The sequence below is a fragment of the Saccopteryx bilineata genome, chromosome 2, assembly GCF_036850765.1.
Source record: "Saccopteryx bilineata isolate mSacBil1 chromosome 2, mSacBil1_pri_phased_curated, whole genome shotgun sequence".
Classification (NCBI taxonomy): domain Eukaryota; kingdom Metazoa; phylum Chordata; class Mammalia; order Chiroptera; family Emballonuridae; genus Saccopteryx; species Saccopteryx bilineata.
Genome location: NC_089491.1, coordinates 89,597,473 through 89,616,123, shown reverse-complemented (window position 1 = coordinate 89,616,123; position 18,651 = coordinate 89,597,473). Strand labels below are relative to the sequence as shown.

Sequence of the window (18,651 nt, the reverse complement as noted above, 5' to 3'; positions counted from 1 at the left end):
ACATGTCCATGTTTTAATCACTAGAACCTGTGAGTATATTACCTGGCTGGGTAACAGATTTAGCATGTGCAGTTTGTTTAAAGATACTGAGATGGGAGATTATCCTGGATTATCAGGATGGGACCGGTGTGATCACAGGGGCTTTATAAGAAGGAGGCAGATGAGTGAGAATCTGCAGCGGTGCAAGGACAGAAGCAGGGGTCAGAGTGATGAGAGGCCAAGGTTGAGAGAATGTGGGCTGCCTCTAGAGTCTGGAAAAGGCAAGAAAAAATGGAGTGTCCCCTGGAGCCTCCAGAAAGAACCCAGCCCTGCCACCCATTTTAGACATCTGACCTGCAAACTGTGAGAACATAAAGTTGTGTTGTTTTAAGTCACTGAGTTTATGGTAATTTGTTACAATGGCCATAAGAATCTAATACATTGGACTGCTATTAGTCCCACCTTTCTTATGCTTTAAGGTAGATGGATGAACATACCTAGTGTCCTTCTAAAGCCCTGCGCCCCTTCACGACACTGACCTTCAAGGGGGAGGCCAGTAACCACCATCTGGACAAGTGGGTCCTGCTTTCTGGCTGTCCTTCTTCTACCTCTCCATGGCCCAGGGCCCAAACATCACTCCAGCTCTTGCTTGTACTGCTCCAGGCTTTGAAAGAAGCAATTTAACTGGTCACTGGCTGTGATGCACACATGCTGCTTACATTGTTATTTGTGGATTTTATAATTACCTGCTAAATCCAAAACACTCGAAAACATTGGTACGTAAAGACACATGCACACACATGTTCATCGCAGCATTATTCACAGTGGCCAACATGGAAACAACCAAAGTGTCCCTCAGTAGGGGATTGGATAAAGAACATGTTGTACATATATACAATGGAAATCTATTTGGCCGTGAGAAATGATGACATATTACCATTTACAATGTGGATGGACCTTGAAAACATTATACTAAATGAATAAGTGAATCAGGAAAAGCTCAGAACTATATGATTTCACACATAGGTGGAATATAAAACTGAGACTCATGGACATAGATAAAAGTGAAGCCTTACCAAGCAGTGGCACAGTGGATAGAGTATCGCCATGGGATGCTGAGGTCCCAGGTTCAAAACCCTGAGATCGAGTGCAGGTTCACCAGCTTGAGTGTGAGGTTGCCCACTTGAACATGGGATCATAGACATGAACCCATGGTCTCTGGCTTGAGCCCAAAGGTCACTGGCCTGAAGCCCAAGGTTGCTGCCTTGATCCCAAGGTTGCTGGCTTGAGCAAGAGGTCATTGGCTCACTTGGAGCCTCTGGGTCAAGGAACATATGAGAAAGCAATTAACAACTAACGTGCCACAACTACAAGCTGATGCTTCTCATTGCTCTCCCTGCCTGTCTGTCTCTAGCTAAAAAAAATAAAAATAAATAAAATAAAAGTAGTAACCAGGAGGAGGGAAGGTGGCGGGGAGAGAAAATTATAGAGGGAGAAATATACAGTGATAGAAAATGATTTGATTTTGGGTGATGAGCACACATGCAATCAACAGTTCAAATGCTATAGAGATGTTTACCTGAAACCTATCATCAATGTCACCACATTAAATTCAATTTTTAAAATAAAACTAATAAAAAAAGAGCTACTTAGCTACTTGCTGAGTTCATTCTTCATGCAATTATTAATATACTGTAGTAACTGAAATCTGAACCAGTTGTTGTGGGATTGCTGTTATTTAACTAAACCATGGTCAATGAAATGCATGCATATCAGAACCATGCAAAAAATGAGGGAGGGCTGCATGTATCAAAATTGTGGCACAAATCCTGCAGTATAGTTGTTTTAAGTGGCTTGGTGGGCTGCTGACTGGCCAGGTCCTGATGCATTTACTGAATACCAAAGTCTGAATGTGACCAATGCAAGGCTTAGGGATGTCAGTAAACAATGTATGCACCAGCAGAACTGGGCAGAGAAAGAAGTTGATTGTGATGAGCCAGGGGGTAGGAGTGAGGGTCCTGCAACTGGGTTGGCACTAAAGCAAGGGAACCAAGCTTTTATGTGTGTTCCTCTATCAGTTAGTCATTGGATGTGAGCAGAGCAGAGCCCAGTGGTTATCACGCTCTAGCCAGGTGCCTTATTGCTTAGATAACTAAGTTTTGAAGGGGCACTCAGCTGTGAGCTGGCAGCCTCTAACACTACCAGCAATGGGGCTGGGGGTGCAGATCAGGGATAAAGTCCTAAAGGGATCAGGGCAGCACATTACGGGGCCCACTACCTCAACAATTCTATGATTCTGGTGCCAACAGACAGCCACATTTTAGAGGGGTCCGTTCATCTTCAAGCAAGGTTTGAGTCAGAATCTGGGGCAAAGTTAACAGAAAGAAGAGAAAGAGGTGCAGGGGAGCTGACAGGTTGCTGAGCCCAGGTCAGGACCTCCTCCCAGGTCCCCTCCTCCTGCCCAGAATGAAGAGCAACAGCCAGCCCGCCTGGGTCACCTCCATTCTCATTTTCACTTACAATAACTCGTTAAGTGGAAGGCAGTTGAAGGTCTCCTTACTTGGTCTTGTCTTGGTTTTGCAGAGCACTTGTTTACGTTTTCTTGTACACACACAAGCACTCACACAAAAGCCATTCATTCCCTGCCCTTTATTTATTTATTTATATATTTATTTATACAATTTTTAAATTTATTGTGTTGACATGGTTTCAAGTGTCCCACTCAATAAAACACCCTCAACCCGCTGCATTGTGCCCTCTATACCCTATGCAAAGTCTCTTTCCACTCCCATGTCACTCCCTTTGTCCCCTCCGCCATCTCCCCTTTCCCTCCCCTTCACCTCCTTTGATCCCATCTGCACTCCCCTCTTCCCTCTGACAGCTGTCCATCTGTTTCCTGTGACCTTGCTTCTGTTTCTATTTTGGTCCCGAGTTTATTGTGTTCATTAGATTCCACATATAAATGAGAACACACTATATTTATCTTTCTCTGCCTAGCTTATTTCATTTAGCATAATGTTTTCCAGGTTGATCCATGCCATTGCAAAAGGTAAGATTTCACTTATTTCACTGCTGTGTAGTATTTCACTTACTTCACTGCTGTGTAGTATTTCACTGTGTATATGTACCACAGCTTTTTAATCCACTTGTCCACTGATGGACACTTGGGCTGTTTCCACATCTTGGCTATTATGAACAATGCTGCACTGAATATAGGGGTGCATATTTTCTTTTGAATTCGTGTTTTGGGGTTCTTAGGATATATTCCTAGAAGTGGGATAGCTGGGTCAAAAGGTGGTTCCATTTTTAAATTTTTGAGGAAATGCCATACTGTTTTCCACAGTGACTCCATAAGTCTGCATTCCCTCCAGCAGTGCAGGGGAGTTCCCTTTTCTTCACACCCTCACCAGCACTTGTTGTTTGTTGAATTGTTATTGAGTGCCATTCTGTCAGATGTGAGGTGGTATTTCACTGTGGTTTTAATTTGCATTTCTGTGATGATTAGTGATGTTGAACATTTCTTCATATTTGTATTGACCATCTGTATGTCCTTTTTGGAGAAGTGTCTAGTCAGGCCTTTTGCCTATTTTTAAATTGGGTTGCTTACCTACCTGATGTTGAGTTTTAGAAGTTCTTTATAAATTTTGATTATTAACCCATTATCAGATATATCAGCAAATATGTTCTCCCATAGAGTGGGTTTTATTTTTATTTTGTTAATGGTGTAGTTTGATATAGTTCCTTTTGTTTGTCTTTTATTTCACCTGCCCACAGAGATATATCAGCAAAACTACAGTGGTACCTTGAGATATGAACAGACTAACATACGAAAATTTTTTTTAAGATATGAGCTGCGACTTGGTCCATATTTTTGTTCAAGATCTGAGCGAAATTCCGAGATATGAGTCATGATTCTGGAAGCTGCCACTAGTTGGCGCATTGGCGCACGGGTCCAGTATCAGCAGTTTGATATATGAGTTGACTGACTGATGAGCTCGGTTATAGAACGAATTAAATTTGTATCTCAAGGTACCACTGTATTGTTAATAGAGATAAGGGAGAGTTTACTGCCTACTTTTTTTTCAAGGTTTTTATGATTTTATGATATACATTTAAGTCTTTTATTCATTTCCGGTACCTGTTCCATTTTCCCAACACCATTTGTTAAAGAAACTGTCTTTACTCCATTGCCCTTTTGTCAAATATTAATTGACTGTACAGATGTGAGTTTATTTCTGGGTTTTCTGTTCTGTTCCATTGATCTGTATGCCTGTTCTTATGCCAGTACTAAGCTGTTTTGATTACAATGGCCTTGTAGCATAGGTTGATATCAGGAAGTGTGATACCTCCCACTCTGTTCTTCATTTTCCAAATTACTGAGGCTATTTGTGTTCTTTTTTCATTCCATTTGAATTTTTGGAATAGTTGTTCTAAATCTGTGAAGTATGTCATTGGTATATTAATAGAAATTTCATTGACTCTATAGATTGCTTTGGGTAGTGTAAAGCCAGTAGTTGTGGCCACCATCACAGCTGCCTGGCTCTTGCAGGTTCCCATTTAATTTGGGCAGATTGTAATGAATCAACAGAGCTAAGAACTTGTGGGCCATCTTTTATTCCTGCTTGCAACCGGTGCATGAGAAAATAACCCACAGTGGAAAAACACATCCCTTTCCATTCGGGGCTCCCAAAGCCACTGACTTTCTCTGTTTTTTTCCTGGAATCAAAGGCCCACTAGTCTTATTCACCTCTGCATGCCTCCATTTTGGCTGCCTCCTCTCTCTCCAACCACATGGTCTCTCCCCTGGAACAATGAGGTCTCCTTCTCTCCCAAAATGACCTCCTAGCTCCTCCTTTTAAAACCTTTCTGAGGGACAATCCTCTCCTTCAGCACACATTAGCATAATCAAGCCCCTTCTCAAGCATGAAGGTAACCAGCCGCCCCACATGGGCAGCACCATTTTTAATTAAAAGTGAACAAAACCAAATAACACAAAATTTACAACTTATTTGCCCAACAGGTAGTATGGACATTATAATGATGTTAATTCTTCCTACCTGTTAAAATGGTATATGCTTTTCCTGTTTGTATCTTCCCTGTTTCTTTTTCAATGCCTTATGATATTTTTAGTACAGTCTTTTATCTCCTTGGTTAAATTTATTTCTAGGTACAGTTGTCCCTCGCCATATCACGGTTCACTTTTTGCAGTCTTACTGTTTCGCGGATTTTTTAATTGTATGTATCTAATTTTGTATTGTAGATTTTTCGCTCTATTGAGGGATTTTGCAGTATATAAGTATCTTATATTTTTATTATTTTAATTATTTTTGGAGTAAAATAAGCCTAAAAAATGAAAACAATATAAAAATATAAAATATATTAATTAAAATGTATTAAAAGAATATTAATTAAATCAAAATAAAGCCTTAAAATATATATAAATAACAAATAAATATAAGGTCACTACTTCGTGGATTTTCACCTATTGTGGGGGGTTCTGGAACCTAATCCTTGTGATAGATGAGGGACCACTGTACTTTATTTTTTGTTGTTGTTGCAATAGTAAAGGGGATTATTTCCTTAATTTCTCTTTCTGACAGAGTATTGTTGGTGTATATAAATGCCACTGATTCCTGAATATTAATTTTATATCCTGCCACCTTGCCAAATTCATTTATTAGGTCTAGTAGTTTTCTGGATTTTGTTTCCTAGAAGTTTTTTGATAATTGCTTCAATTTCATTTGCTGTAATCAGTCTGCTTAGGTTTCTGATTCTCCCAGATTCCATTTTGGAAGATTGTATGTTTCTAAGAATTTATCCTTTCATCTAGGTTGTCCAATTTTTTTTGGCATATAGATCTTCCTAGTATTTTCTTATAATTCTTTGTATTTCTGTGATGTAAGTTGTTACTTCACCCATTTCATTTCTAATTTTATTTATTTGGGTCCTCTCTTTTTTTTTCTTGATGAATATAGTTAAAGGTTTGTCAGTCTTATATACTTTTTCAAAGAACCAGCTCTTGGTTTCATTGATCTTTTGTATTTTTTTTTTCTTTAGCCTCTGTCATTTCTACTCTGATCTTTATTATTTCCTTCTTTGTACTTCCTCTGGGCTTTATTTGTTGTTCTTTTTTTTTTTTTTAGTTCTTTTAGGTGAAGGGTCAGATTGTTTATTTGAGCTTTTTCTTGCTTCTCCAGGTATGCCTATAATGCTATGAACTCCCCTCTTAGGACTGCTTTTGCTGTGTCCTGTAAATTTTGGGTTGTTTTATGTTCATTTTCATTTGTTTCAAGGAAATGTTTGATATTTTTCTTGATATTATTGATAACCCATTCACTATTTAATAACATGGTATTTAGTCTCCAAGTGTTTGAATGTCTTCAGTTTTTCTATTGTAGCTGATTTTTAGTTTCATGCTATTGTGATCTGAGAAGATGCTTGATATGATTTCAATTTTCTTAAATTTATTGAGACTTGTTTTGTGTGCTAAAATAGGTCTATACTAGAAAATATACCATGAGCACTTGAAAAGAATGCATGTTCTGCTGCTTTGGGGTAAATGTTCTGATGGTATCAATTAAATCCAGCTGAGTGCATAAATATATTTTTTCAATGGTTATATACTCTTGTTGGATTGCTTCCTTTATCAGGTAGTGACCTTCTTTGTCCCTTATTATAGTCTTTGTTTTAAAGGCTATTTTGTCAGATATAAGTGTTGCTACCCCAGGGATTTTTTTCATTTCTATTTGCATGAAATATTTTATTCATCCTGCACTTCCTTTTTATGTGTATCTTTTTTCTGAGGTGGGTTTCTTATACACAGCATATATATGAGTCTTGTTTACTTATCCATGTAGCTACCTATGTCTTTTGATTGGGACATTTAATCTATTTACATTTAAGGTTATTATTGATATGTATTTATTTGTTGCCATTTGATTCTTTTAACTTACAATCTTCCTTCTCTCAATTTCTTTTTTAACTTTTCTCTTTTTATAGCAGGCCTTTTAACATTTCTTGTAGTACTGATTTGGGATTTGGTGTTAACTCCTTGAGCCTTTTGCTCTTTATTTCTCCTTCAATTTTAAATGATAACTTTGCTGGATAGAATAGTATTTGTTGTAGGTTTTTGTTTTGCAACACTTTAAATATTTCTTGCCAATCCGTTCTGGCCCAAAGTGTTTCTGTTGAGAAGTCAGCCTTATGGGGCCTCCTTTGTAGGTATATAATTACTTTTCTCTTGCAACATTTAGTATTCTTTCTTTGTCTCTTAACTTTGGCATTTTAATTATGATGTGTCTTAGTGTGGGCCTCCTTGGGTTTATCTTTAATGAAACTCTCTGTGCCTCTTGAACTTGTGTAACTTTTTCCATCATCAATTAGGGAAGTTTTCAGCTATGATTTCTTCAAACAGGTTCTCTATCCCTTGTTTGTTCTCTTCTCCCTCAGGAACACCTATAGTATGGATGTTGTTTCTCTTCATGTTGTCACAGAAGTTTCTTAGAGTTTCCTCAGTCTTTTTGAGCATCTTTTCTTTTTGCCGCTCTGCTTATATGCTTAGATTTATTTTGTCTTCTAAATAACTAATTTGATCCTCTGCTTCATCCAGTCTTCTGCTGATTCCTTCTAGCATGATCTTCATTTCTGATATTGTATTTACCATTTCTGACTGGTTCCTTATTATGATTTTAGTGTCCTTTTTAATGCTTACTATCTCTTTTTTTATGTTTTCATTGTGATCATCCATTCTTACCCTAAGATCCTTGAACATCCTAATAAACATTATTTTAAACTCTGCATCTGGTAGTTTGATTACTTACATTTAATTTAGTTTTTCTGAGGTTTTTGTTGTTGATTCATTTGGTTCATATTTCTTTGTTTGCCCATTTTGTCTGTGTATTAGGAAGCTCTGCTCTTTTGTTGTGGCATCTTTATGAAGAAGGTGGACTCAGTGGTAGTAACCTCCAGGCCACTTGAGTTCCTGGCTCTAGGAATGCTTATTGAGGGTTATGTTTTCCCTCCTGTTGTATGTCTTGAATGCAGTTGGCCCTGTTGTGGGTGGGGTTAGCCCTTCAGGCTGGCTGGCTGTAAAGATCAACATTGATTACATATTTGATGCTGTGCAGTATCCGTCCTGTTAGACATATTTATTTGCCACAGTATCTGGTGCTTACTGGACTGCTCCTTTGAGCATGCCACTTGTGTAGCTAGCTGCTTCTAGCATTGGTGTGGTCTGCTACCCCTTACTGGTTGTGCTGTTTCTGGACAGAGTTCGGGTATGAGTTGGCGTGAGCAGTTGTTTATACCCACCGTAGACTATCTGTCTGGAGCTACTGCTTTCTTCTCTGTTTGTGTCTGCATTTTCTGTGCCTGGATAGTGTGGGAGGGGCCAACCTGTGCGTAAAGATTAGTTTCCTCCTGCTTAGAGCTGACAGAAGCTCTGTAAAATAGCCCAAGCTCTGTAAGATTTGCCTCTACTTTTTAGCTGTTCCACCTCCTCTTGCAGCTGTGTGGTCTTCCCACATAGTCTTCTGCAGTAAGAGTGCCGTGAGGGCTCAGACTGGCCTCACCCCACCAACCCTTTTACACATTGCAAGGTTGGTAATTTAGGGTAGCTAAGGATGAGAATACAGTGTTAGTGGGACCCCCTACTTCAAGGGTCTTTTGGTCAGAAGCTCAGTATGGGAAAAGTGGCCCTTACTACAGAGTTTAATCCTTCAGCCATTGATGGATACTCCAATTCTATTTCTCCCCAGCGATGTAAGCAGCAGGTTCAGATTGAGTAAGGCTGACAGTTCCCTTCACAGAAGTTCTTCCAGCTGCAAAGCCCCTGATTCCAGGGAGAAAGATGAATAGAGTCCTCACCCAGCACTGACTGTGCCACACCACCCCCAGAAAATGGCTAAGCCCCTTGACCAGTCTCAACAATAGGATCCAAGGAACTCACACCTTGAATGTCCATGCTCCAAGCCTCTCTCCCTTCCCCCTGTGTAACCTAGCCCAGAGGAGCAGGATGTCTGGGACCCAGGCTGGTGAAGCTCTATCCTGTCCAATGTGTGCAAGCAGCTGTGCTGGTGCTGATCACAGAAAGTGGAACTCGCCTCAGCTAGGCCCATGTCCCACGAGCCCTTCCTTCAGACATGCTACCAGCAAGGGTTGTTAGGTCTTGAACTGATGCTCTCTGCAGCTGGCCACTGGATGTGCCAACCCTGGGCCTCCCTGGAGGGAACCTGGTTCAGACCAGTGCAGAACCCTGCCCATGTCTGGCCTTCAGCAACTTTATGGAGCTACAAGCAACCCAGAGTTCTTGGCTGCCTCTCCTGGGCCCAGATGCTCATGGATATACCAAGCTGCACACCTAGGCTGGCTTTTACCCATGCTGGGCCTGGGGGAAGGTCAACAAAAGGTCAAGGTTCCCTGAGACTTGCTTCCTGCAGCCTCTGTCTGCTTGTTGGGTTTAGCCACTGAAAAAATCTCTGGTAGAGTCTAGAGCAGGGGTCTCAAACTCATGGCCCGCGGGCCGCATGCGACCCGCCGAACAATTTTGTGCGGCCAGCAGACTAATCCACGAAGTTCAAAATATTTTGGATAAAATTAAGTAAGCCTAGGGGCCTACTTGTATTTTTCATTTCTCTAGCATCCTAGCTAGATATTAGCTTAGTTAACAGCAGTTGTGATGCGAACTATAGTTTCTGGTTGTTTTGTGACACTGAGTAAACTGCATGTACGATTGTGCTTGTTGTACTGATTTTTTTTTGTTTTCAACTGCAGTGAGAAAAGTGTTGCGTAACAGTTGCCTTTTGTAAACCTAGTGCGGCCCGCAGAACGGCTGTGATCTTGCTCTGTGGCCCACATGCTGAGTTGAGTTTGAGACCCCTGGTCTAGAGCCTATGGCAATTCAGAGTTTAGGAAAGATGGTGGGTGTGACTCCTACTCCTCAGCTCCAGGTGTCAGTCTGTTCTGAAATTTTTTCACAGACTTCAGTGGGAGTGGCCACCAGGAATCTGGTGGGTATGGCCTCTGAAGTCCAGAAATTAGGTCTGCCCACAGTCTGGATAGTTTCTACTAAGTCTCCCATGAGGTAGAAGCACGTTTTATATTCTTGGAAGAATGTGGGGAGAGCTCTAGCCTCAGTGTCAGAAAACTGAGTCACTGACACAACCCCTGCTTCTTGGCTAACTTCTCAGAAAGGTAGAATTTCCATAGGGTGGAGCAGAAGAGATTCCCAATGGCCAAACAGTTGCTTTCCCCCAGGTTGGTGCCACAAGGAAGGGACTGCTCTGCCCAAGAAAGATGGAGACTCCAGTACTGGAGAATGACTCAGTACAAGGGTTCTGGTAGCCATCCCCCACAGTATCTCTTCCTGGGCCACCAACTTCACACTTTCTTCACACAACTCCAGTCCTCTCAGTCCACCTTCAGCCAGAGCCCCTCATTCCCTTAGAAGGTGGGAAACTGGATGGTCTGACTCATTTCCCTCACAAACTGGATATTGCCATACTAACCAAAAATGGCATGTGTGGAAGGCAAGTTAATAAATATTTAAGTGTCTGTCCTCAGAAACATACAGTATAGTTTGCTCCATAAAATGCACCTGACCATAAGACACACTGTAAAGCCGGTAGCCACAGCTATCATCACAGCCACTTGGCCCATGCAGGTTCGCATTAGATTCGGACAGACGGTAATGAAACAATGGAGCCAAGAACTGGTGGGCCATCATTTTTAAACCTAGCTTGCACCTGGTGGACAAGTAAAAACACACACTGGGCTCCAAAACCCACTCAGTGTTCACAAAGCTACTGACCTCTCCGAGTTTCCTAGAATCAAAGGTTTCTAGCACACCTCTATTTCCCATCTCCTTCCTTCTCCCTGCACAAATTTTGTACAAACTGGCTTCTCCCTCAGCACTCCACCATCTTGGCTGCTTCTCCTGGCCTCCTCCACGTGGCCTTTCTCTGCTGTCCTCTCTAATGCTAATCTCAGGAACTGAGAGAGAGCAAGCTCCCGGTCTGCCCCACTTTATATATAGTATAGAAATCAAAACCTTTAATCCAATATACAAACAAGGAAGTCTCTGACATAAAGTCACTTATCTGAGGCATAATGGGATTCCTCATGAGAGAGCACCACGCTACATCAAAAAGGTTGGGAAAGGCTTAGCCTTAAAACTAAGCCTTAGGCCCAGGGTCCCCAAACTTTTTACACAGGGGGCCAGTTCACTGTCCCTCAGACCGTTGGAGGGCTGGACTATAAAAAAACTATGAACAAATCCCTATGCACACTGCACATATCTTATTTTAAAGTAAAAAAGCAAAACAGGAACAAATACAATATTTAAAATAAAAAACAAGTAAATTTAAATCAAGAAACTGACCAGTATTTCAATGGGAACTATGGGCCTGCTTTTGGCTAATGAGATGGTCAATGTGCTCCTTTCATTGACTACCAATGAAAGAGGTGCCCCTTCCGGAAGTGCAGCGGGGACCGGAAAAATGGCCTCAGGGGGCCGCATGTGGCCTGCGGGCCGTAGTTTGGGGACCCCTGCCTTAGGCTATAATAATACTGCCTGCTTACAGCCTATCTCCCCACATCTAATGCAAACTATAAGCAAGCAAACATATATATCATTATTTACAAACTTATTTGACCAACACATATGGTTTTGTAAGGCCAGTGTCCATGGCCACCATCACAGCCACCTGGCCCATGCAGGTTCACATTAGATTCGGACAGATGGTAATGAAACAACGGAGCCATGAACTGGTGGGCAGTTATCTTTAATCCTAGCTTGCACCCGGCAGGCAAGTAAAAACACACACTGGGCTCCAAAACCCACTCATTCAGTGCTCACAAAGCTACTAACTTATCCGAGTTTCCTAGAATCAAAGGTTTCTAGCTCACCATCCTTATTCACCTCTGTTTCCCATCTCCTTCTTTCTGCAAAAACTCTGCACAAATTGGCTTCTCCTCCAACATTCCGCCATCTTGGCTGCTTCTCCTGGCCTTTTCCACATGGCCTTTTTCTGCTCTCTGCTCTCCCCTCTAATGCTAATCTCAGGACCCATGAGAGAGCAAGCTCCTGGTTTGCCCACTTTATAGTGCAGAAATCAAAACCTTTAATCCAATATACAAAATAGGAAAGTCTCTAATACAAAGTCATTTATCTGAGGCATGATGGGATTGTACCACCCCACATCAAAAAGGATGGGAAAGGCTTAGTCCTAAAACCAAGCCCCAGGCTACAAGGATCCTGCCTGCCCACAGCCTGCCCCCAACACACATTAATATAATCATGCCCATCCCAAGCAATCACCTGGGTGACGGACTTCCAAGTGGGCAGTGCCATCTTTAACAAAGTGAGCATAATATATTTTATCTGCCCAACAATCCACCCTTATGCTCACTTTACTACCCACAATCTACATCACCAGCATCCCTGTGCAAGGAAATTAGGCACATTACACAAATTAGAACATGACAAATCATACAATTTCAACAATGACAAAGATACACTTCACCAGTCTCTGAGCACTTTGCCAAAAGCGCAAAATGTCCTCGGCCTTCTTTCTAGCCATGGGAAAAGCTTCCTGGGGCAGGCCTCTAGCAAAACCGCCCCCCCTACCCCCATCAAGGTATTTCACATTGTCCAAAATTCGTAAATCCATCCAACAAAAGAGCCAGCGCTCATTCCAGTTGTAGTCCAGGAAATCAGTCTATGCACATGAGGCGTTAGCCACCCCTCTCATTCCTGCCATCCTGGCAGGTCTTACACTGTCCCAAGGAGGAGCACGTGGCAATGGCAGTCAGCATTTTCCTCTCTGCTCCGGAGAGCATTATGGCATCCACCCCATGTCCCCAAATCGCAGACCTACCAGGAACATAGCAAGTACTCCTTGCTGCTGGGCTCTCGTCTTCTGGAGACCATGGATTTCAACTCCAGCCCGGTTCTCCTCATCCTCCAAAGAGGAACTGAAAACACCAGCTCCCACTGCTGGTCTCGAGCCCCAGGCTGCCACAGCCTTCTGCTCCGCAGACCTTGCAGCTCCAGACACGGCCTCAGCTCCAACCTCCTGCCACTGCTAGCTCTCCACAGTGTCCAGGGCAAGCTGCAATTCACGAACCTGTGATTCCTTCTCCAGCGTCTGCTCCATTTCCAAACAAATCTCATGAACCTTGTCAGCCTCGTCCAGTGCTTGCTTCAGCTCCAGGGTCGGCATCTCTTTTTTCCCACGTTTGCTCCAGCTCCTTCCACTGCTCAGTTTGCAGGTCTTGGGCAGCCTCTTCCACGGAGCTCTTGGTTTCCTCTCGTATGGCTGTAAAAGTCAGCCAGCCTACAGTCCCCAAAAGGACAGCCATGAGGAACCATAACAGCAGCCAGTCCTTCACCGCTCAAAGGTGATGGTGGCTCCATACTCATCTGTATCAAATCCTGCCACAGACTACGCCAAATGTAAGGCCAGTGTTTTAAGGAGGAAAATAAAAAAATTCTGAACCAAGTGGTGTTTTAAAATATTTAATAAAATGCTGTATTTTTCGCTCCATAAGACCCAGGGACATTTTCCCCTCTACTTTATGGAACAAAAAATACGGTACATTGGATTAGATATGATTAATATTCCAGTTATTAACCTGACACATTTTCTTTCTGTCTGTTCTCACTGAGGCCCTGTGTTCATCTTTCTGGGACCATTGGGATAGTACACTGTTAGTCAAATAAGTTTGTAAATATGATATGTATGTTTGCTCACTTATAGTTTGCATTGGGTGTGGGGGACAGGCTGTACGTAGGTAGGGTCCTTATAGCCTAAAGCATAGTTTTAAGACTAAGCTTTTCCCCACACCCTTGACTGTTGCATGATAGGTGGTAGTGCACTCTTATGAAGAATCCCATTATACCTCAGATAAATGACTTTGTATCAGAGACTTCCTTGTTTGTATATTGGATTAAAGGTTTTGATTTCTACACTATAAAATGGGGCAGAGGAGCCCATGCTGAGGGAGAGCAGAGAAAGGCCACGTGGAGGAGAGGAGAGGCAGGCAGTGAAGATGGCAGAGTGCTGAAGGAGAAACCAGTTTGTGCAGAGTTTGTGCAGAGAGAAGGAGATGGGGAACAGAGGTGAATAAGGCTGGTGAGGTAGAAACCTTTGATTCTAGGAAACTCGGATAAGTCAGTAACTTTGGGAGCCCAGAATGAAAAGGGAAGTGTTTTTCCACTGCGTGTATTTCTTGCCTGCTGGGAGCGAGCTAGGATTAAAGCTAAGGGCCCACCAGTTCATGGCTCTGTTGTTTCATTACCATCTGTCTGAATCAAGTGTGAACCTGCACAGGCTAGGCGGCTGTGATGGTGGCAGCGGCTACTGGCTTTACAGTCGTACATGAAAGAAATAAATCATTAGCATCTTAAGAATAAAAATAAATACATTTCCTCCTTTAAGTCCCCAGGTAAGACATATACTAAATTGTTAAACCATATTATATGATTCCTATATTCATAAAAGGAGGAAAATAGACCTGAAATGAATTTAGGAACCTGATTTGGGTAAATTGGTCAAGCAATTTAGAATTTAAATTCATGATTCTTTTCTAGTCTTTGTATTGGTGGGTAATTTATGCATTTACAGATAAATTTAGTAAGAGCACTTTGTCAATCCTCTTTTAAGGTCTTATTCTTGCCTGTGGTGACACAGTGGATACAGTATCAACTTGGAATGCTGAGGTTGCTGGTTCAAAACCCTAAGCTTGCCCAATCAAGGCACATACAGGAAGCAACTACTATGAGTAGATGCTTCCCACTTCTCTCCCTCACCACACACACGCACCTCTCTCTCTCTCTCTCTCTCTCTCTCTCTCTCTCTCTCTCGCTCTCGCTCTCTCTCTCTTTCTCCTCTCACTAGAGATTAATAAATAAATTTAAAAAAAATATATCTTATTCTTTTGGCCCTGGCTGGGTAGCTCAGTTGGTTAGAGTACACCCAGTACACCAAGGTTGCAGGTTCCAGTCCTGGTCAGGGTACTTACAAGAATCAACCAATGAATGCATAAATAAATGGAATAACAAATCTTTCTCTCTCTCTCCATCCCTTTCTCTAAAAATCAATAAATATTTTTTTAAAAATTTAAATAAAAGATATTTTTCTTTTTAATCAGAGCTTGCAAACTGGCATTCCGCGGGCCTGTGTGGCGTCCCACAATTCTTGGTCTTTGTCTGCACATTAGCCACTGCTGCTAGTGCTGGGTAACTAACTGCCCTCTTGAAGTGGCGCTGTGCGCCGTGCTCAGCACTGTTTGTCTTTATCTCATCTAAAAGCATGGGAGTGTGAGGCCCTGATACTATAAATCAGTGTTCTCTATTGGTCTAGATGAGAGAATTCTGGCATTGAGAATAAATAATTTAAGCATTATTAAGTGGTTTTTGTATTCAAAGAGATTAGATACCTGATCAAAAACTTGGGATATGGCTGTCTTGAACTTTCTTTAGTAAGAAGTGAGTTCTCTTTTCTTTTACTTTCTCTTAAGTTTGTCCAAAGGGGCATTTACAGATGCTTTTCCAAGACCATGGCATAAGCAGCCTTCCCCTCCCCAACATACCTGTTACATACTTAATTCCAGCATCTCCACTAATTAATGGTTTAGCACAGCTCAGAAGATTCACAAAGCCAATTAAACAACGTTCACCCTGCACCTCCCAGTAGATTGGGGAGCAGCTTGGCAAAGGCTGTGATTGATATCAAAAGTAGCAACGTATTCTTAAGCCCTCTGATCCCTGTGCTTATTCTATGAGGCACAAGCTTTCAGCACAGTGGGCTTTTATCCTCTGCGCTTGCTTTCGGAGTGTGAGAACACGGAAGGCCACAAGCACCACAGCATTCCTGTGGGCTCCAATCAAGGCTGGGAAAGGGGCGGGCAGCAAGGGAGTGAGTGTGGGGAGAGGGAGCTGGCAGCTGTCATTTGAATAGCATTTCCCTCTCCCATTATCCTGTTGTCCAAAAGCTCCGTCCATTCATATTCATGGTCTCTGCCTCTGTGTACAGCCAAGACCCGCTTCCTCCGCACGTTTTATTTCCTTGTCTGCCTCGGATTTTCATTTGGATCTATGTACTAAGACTCATTGGACTGCTGCAGAAAAAGGGTCAGCTAGTAGAAATTGGTAGTTGGTAGAGAATCTACACAGAGGAGGAATTTATTTAAATATAAAAAGTTAATGGCAGATCTATATAATAAGTTAAGCTTATGTTCATTAATATTTTTTATTTCCTAATAATCTACTAATTAACTAATTTTACAAATATGAAGATTTTATCCATGCTTATAACAGGAAGAAGAATGAAAAAAACACAGTACTGTATATTCTGTTTACCAAAGTAGGACATATATAGTCAGTCCTACTATGTATATATGTATATTTTCCATTAGTATAGAAAATATAAAACTATAAAAATCCAGGAAAATACAAAAGAAAAAACTTAAAATAACCCTAGTCTACCATCTAGAGATAGTTATTTTTTACTTTTGACTTTATTTTTTTCAGTCAAATACATTTGTTAGAAATTTGATATAATTCTAGACATGCTATTTCATCACCCACTTATTTGTGTAGTACTAAATCATAATTATTTTCATATCTTTAAATATTGCACTAAAGCTTTTCAAAGGTCTCTATAGAATTACAGTATATGGATACTTCATGCCTGATCTATTTTTGGAAAGAAGTTTTTTCAAATTTGAATGATAGACATTGTTGTAACACAGACATTCATAAGGGTTCACTCCAAGTTTTGAGCACTTCTATGATTTTTCATTTGAAAAAATTCCTAGAAGTGACCTGTGACTTAAAGGTTGTGGCTGGGCTTTGTGGTGACCTTCAGAGAGGTTGCAGGAATTGACCCTCCCAGTGGTATTGTAGAGGAGCCCTAAACAGAGAACTTTCTAAGAACGTCTTCCTAGGAAACTACTCTGAATATTTTTTGGCTGCTTTTACCTCAATATTTTTACCCCATGCAGAAAACTAACCAATTCAGTTTCTTGGGGTACAGGAAGAGGAAAGTGGAGAACTGCCAACCATGAAAGTGTTTGGGAAAAGTGTGGACCATCTTAACCATCATCTTAATTAACATTTGTTTTCTATCATGAATGGAAAACAAACCCTTCTGTAAGAAGATAGAAATGTCTGCTGGGGAAACATGTATTTGCTTTGAGAACCTTTGGGACTAAGAAAATAAAATGCATAATGAGGCCACATTAAAGGATGATTGATTTTAAAGTCTGTCAGAATCCTAGGGAGAGTGTATGCTCTCCAGAAGGAGTCAGCTCAGAAAAGGTAGATTCCTTCACTGAGAGAGTTAATGTGTCTGACTACCTGGGGTGACTTGATTACATCAGAGCTGGATTTAATTAAATGTCCTCTATTATAAATTTAATGCACTGTTTATTGGAGTCCTATTATTCTATTGAGAACATGAACCACAGCTAACCACACTCATAGTTTTGAACATTTAGGCTTCAGGACTAAAATTTTAAGCATAGCTGAAGAGGTCGAGAAATAGATACTGTGCTGTCCATATACACAGTGTCCCAGTTTGCAAAACAAAAGAAGCACACAAAGACAGGCCCTGAACTGACCAGTTGAATTAGAACTTGAGGTTCTGATGAAAAGAATCATGTTATGTAAATAGATAAAATTCTAATGAAACTTAAATTTTCAGTGGTCCTCCTGAGTTTAATGAGGTTTCTAGCTCATTGCAATAAGAGATTTTGCTGTGGTAGTTTACTTAGCAAATAGACTCTCTGTTATCCGTGCAGTAAGATGAACCATATAAAGACTACATGACTCGATTGTACAAGCTGATGCGAATATGAAGGTCCAGTTGGAGATCTTGATATATTTTGTTATAAAAGCAATGAATTTGCGTGTGTGTGTGTGTGTGTATGTGTGTGATCTTTAATTACTTAGAAAACCTATAAACGAACAGCATAGAGGGATAAATTGGTCACATGCCTTAGAAGAGAATCTATGCTAATTCTAATAATGTGTTGCTTCATGATTGTTTTGTAAAAGACATTGTCCTTTCCAGGTATTGTAAACTATTGTTACTATTCCCTGAGGACAGGTGGCTTCACTTGAGAGAAGGGAGTTCTGAATCTTTCTTTTTTATGTTATAGAAAAGGAAGCTCTAGAAACTTTATATTTCTAGAATGCATGTCCAGAATTATTATTTTCTGATGGCTGTTTTGTTTGTGTATCAAGCTCAATGAAGAGATTAATCCCAACAACACTAATAATATGTGAAGTTAGCTCAGTGATTATAAAACTATGAAATTCAAACCCATTAGGCTTTTAACATTAACCAACAGCAATTTCCCTGAATTTCATTCATTCATTCACCACATTCATATATCCATTCCTCCATTGACTTACTGACTCATAATTGAACTGAGCATCTGAGATGAGTGCAGAAGCCACTTGGGGTATATGAATGGGCTCCCTGTCTTGAAGGAGCTCTAACCCAGTGGAGCAGATGAGAGAACTCCAGTTGTGGGAGAAGTGCTACAAGTGCAAGTGCACCCAGTGTGTGCAGGCACAGGATGGAGTAGCTAACCCCGTCTCAAAGCCTAGCCCATCTCCCTCAGCTTCATTCATTTTATTTTAATTTATAACGATTTTACCCTAGA

General features: G+C 41.1%; 1 protein-coding gene across 3 annotated transcripts in view; it reads left to right on the top strand.

Moving 5' to 3' along the window:
- MOB3B (MOB kinase activator 3B) overlaps window positions 1–18,651 on the top strand; it is a 218,006-nt gene that overhangs the window by 30,685 nt on the left and 168,670 nt on the right. The gene's annotated exons all lie outside the window — the stretch shown is intronic.